Source organism: Leptidea sinapis, chromosome 36 (genome assembly GCF_905404315.1).
Source record: "Leptidea sinapis chromosome 36, ilLepSina1.1, whole genome shotgun sequence".
Taxonomy (NCBI): domain Eukaryota; kingdom Metazoa; phylum Arthropoda; class Insecta; order Lepidoptera; family Pieridae; genus Leptidea; species Leptidea sinapis.
In genome coordinates this window covers 6,522,642-6,526,594 of record NC_066300.1, presented here as the reverse complement: position 1 = coordinate 6,526,594, position 3,953 = coordinate 6,522,642, and the positions used below count along the sequence as shown (strand labels likewise).

At 34.1% G+C, this 3,953-nt stretch overlaps 1 non-coding gene across 1 annotated transcript; it reads right to left on the bottom strand.

The window, feature by feature from the left end:
- Positions 1 to 2,869: 2,869 nt before the first annotated feature.
- Positions 2,870 to 2,943, bottom strand: Trnas-gga (transfer RNA serine (anticodon GGA)). The gene has a single exon. It is a non-coding gene; the product is annotated as a tRNA-Ser (tRNA).
- Between the last annotated feature and the right edge of the window lie 1,010 nt (positions 2,944 to 3,953).

Genomic DNA, 3,953 nt, shown 5'->3' with positions numbered 1-3,953 from the left:
TCACGAATACTGATTGCCGCGAGATGAAGGACTTAGCACACCACAGTTTAAATAATCATTTTGTAAGTGTGTTGCGGATAAGCTGATAGGTACATATATCGCGATTTATAATCTCATATTATATTATTATTTACTACCTGAACTAGCAAACGTTGTATTGCCAAATAAAGTAATTAAAAAAAATTCAATAACAAAAATTTTTGAGGTATAAAAAATAGATGCAACCGATTCTCAGACGTACCAAATATATCGTGCTACTATGCTATCGTGAAATTTGGTAAAAATCAGTAAAGCCGTTTCGGAGGAGTAAGGTAACTAGCACTGTGACACGAGAATTTTATTTAAAAGATATATAATTTTTATGTATTTTTCATTTTAAAAATCGTTTTGAAACGTTTCGAACTATTAATTGTTAAAAAACGGTTCTGTGGTAAAGGCTACTATAACATTAATGACTTTCTTAAGGATATTGGGAATGGAGCGATGCACCCAATGATAAATTTTATTGTATGATATTAAATTGTAACCATATTTTTATAAAAAAAAAAGGAAACCCGCCGAGTTTCTCGCGCCCGTTCTTCTCAGGTCTGAGGCATACTTTTTCAAATGGGTGGTCGTTTTTGTCTTTCAATAAGTAATAATTATTATACCTTTCCTATTTTGGTTAAAATTGAATTGAATTTGAATAACCAAATTTACATGCTATTGGTAATGGACAAACACTGTGGCTAAATGACAAAGAGACAAATAAATGAATTAATAATTAAATAAAAAATATGAAGAAATAAAATCGATACAAAGTAAACACAGTTCATTGAATATTTTTTAAAGAGAATACGTGTTGCGTGTTCTACATACAACCGAAGCCACAAAAGTAGTTTTTAGAGTTTTTGTCTGCGTGTCTCATTGTCTGTATGTATGTCCGGGCAAGACGCAAAAACTCATGAATAGATATTGTTAAAAAGTTACATATTTTCACGCTAGATGGTGCGATGGTATTTCTTCTGCATTATTGCGTCAGCACGCGAATAATAATGGACTCTATCAACTAACAACGTGTATATTTAATGGCGAGACTTGAGAGAGTATAAACAAACGCACTCTAGCATTTAATATGCAAGGCTAGATATATGATAATTTTTATTTTGAGTAGAATATTAAAATACGTAATTAACGTAAGTTAGTTTTTGAAAATGAATAAAGACTGCGAATAAACTAAAACATTTGAAACAAATTTCGAACAAAAACCGACACATTGGTTATCACGATTTTCCAGGGCATCTTTATATGTAAGTAAAGTAAGTAGGTATATTAGTCATTATCATTGAAGTTGAAGTAAGTAATTTATTCTTTATCAGATTTTGTGACGCTTTTTAATGTTTTTGGCTCACCATTTGCTGTTCATCACACAAAAAACTCTGTGTAAGCTATAGTGGTGTAAATTGACGGATATGGAATAATCGAATCTAGTCGGAAACAATCGATAATGTTATCGACATCATTAACGGCCGTTTTCAATAACGTATCTCTAGTTACGGATACATTGCTGTCACCGTTTAATGATAAGATCTTATCTATTCATAGTTATGTACAATATAGTTATAATCCAATGCTATCTGTCAATAGGTTATTGAAATGTAAGTAAGCGTAAAACGATAGATTTGTCTACCTCTAGTAAGTAAAATTAAGGATAGGTAGGTTATTGAAAACGGCCGTAAACAAGTCGTCCTGCGGTACTATTTTTTTTATGAAAGTAAGAGACAAGACGAGCAGGACGTTCAGTTGTTGGTAATTGATACGCCCTGCTATTACCAAAACCCCAATAATTCTGAGCGGCATTACAATAACGCTCGTCACCTTCAGACATAAGATGTTAAGTCTCATTTGCCCAGTAATTTCACTAGCTACGGCGCTCTTCAGACCGAAACACAATAATGTTTACACATTACTGCTTCACGGCAGAAATAGACGCCGTTGTGGTGCCCATGATTTAGCCGGCATCCTGTGCAAATTAGCCTCCCACTGGTAAAAATTCTACTATTCACGTTATTTCCAAAATTTTTCATGTTAAGTATCTACTTTTAGTAAGAGGGTTCTATATCTATGTCAACTCTAAAAATCGTTAAAGTTTTGCAGAATACGCATCCCAACAATTGTCGTTACAAGAATACTCATCATACGATTTCCCTAAATCGTAATGTAACTTCATCATAATCGGAACTGAACCGTAAATTTGTGTTACAAGAAGTCGAAATTTAACATTTTGACATAAATAAAAACCTAACTGTTTTGTTACGAAAATAGGGCGCTACGTTAATTTTCTAACGACCATCTTTTTATATTATACTAGCTACCCCGACAGACATTGTTCTGTAGGTAATAAAAAAAAAACTGTTTCATAGGATTTTGCCAATAATATTTTAAAACATCAAGAATTATTTCGTAAATAATGCTCCTGTTGTTATAATGAAATTGTTTCACAGCGCAACTGTCAAACCGTGCGTCACTAAATTCTCTTATAGAACATATGTCCATACAAAACAAATATTGAAAATAAAAATAATTATGGGTCTTAAATCGAAATAAAAACTATTCTATCTCTCAAGTTGGACCAAACTGCACTCCATGAAGTAATCCCCATTAAAATCCGTTCATTAGTTTAGGAGTCCATCGCGGACAAACAACGTGTCACGTAATTTATATATATTAAAGATTTAAGTAACAATGAAATCCTAGAAAATTCAAATGATGCGAAGTAAAGTATTCTGGCGCACTTTATTGTTCTTATCTACTTATAAAGTAATATGTTATGTTTTTAAAGTGATAACTTAAATTAATACACAAATAAAATTTTAAAAACAAAATTGTATGAACGATGCGGGACTCGAACCCACGACCTCCGGCGTTCCATGCCGGTGCTCTTACCAACTGAGCCAACCGTTCGAGTAATGTATCGTTATAAAATTTTGTTTGCTTTGTTCAACTCTCAGGTTGTGGCGGTTGGCTCAGTTGGCTATCAACCGTTCCCAATATTCAGTATATCTCCTACTTGAGATAACTTTTGACTGTAAATGATAGCTGTTAGTTGACTTTTCTGTCCCAATTAACTTATCGACGGTTACTAACCTTATCCGGACACGCTGTCTGTCAATGGGATGACGTATAGTAGCTTACCAGCGATAAGTTTGTATGGAAATTGCAATTCACGCGTCCCAATATAAGGCGATAATAATGACTTATCAGGTATATTGGGACAGCTTCAGATTATTGACAGCTAATTAGTGCCAGTAGAAGGTAGTAATTTATCTGTATCTGTAGATAGTAAATACTATCTGGGAACTGGGAACGTCCGTATGACAGCTGTGAAAACGTTGTAAAAATAGACGTTAGACGTAACGTTAGAACTAACCTCTATTATGAGCAATTCACGCACACTAACACAAAGTGTCATACAAATCGCGAGTGTACCACATAGCTTGTCACGCACACTAAACTAATATTCCTGGCCTATCGGTTGTCTAACGGCCGTTCCCAATATTCAGTCTATCTCTTACTTAAGATAAAAATCGTAACTATCGTTGACTTTTATGTCCCAATAAGCTTATCGGCGGTACCTCACCTTATCCTAACACGTTGTCTGTCAATGAGACGACGTATAGCTTACCAGCGATAGAAGTTTGTATGGAAATTTAAATTCACGCGTCCCAATATAAGGCGATAAGAATGACATATCGGGTATATTGGGACAGCTTCAGATTATTGACAGCTAATTACTGACAGTAAAAGGTAGTAATTTATCTCTATCTGTAGATAGTATATGGGGAACGGCCGTAAGTCGCATGTCGGAAGTTTGTTAATCCATCAAAGTATATTATACCTATATTATATTTTGTTATCTGGTATATTGGTTACGTATTCGCATGGAAACCGAGTGATATTCGATCGTTCAACTC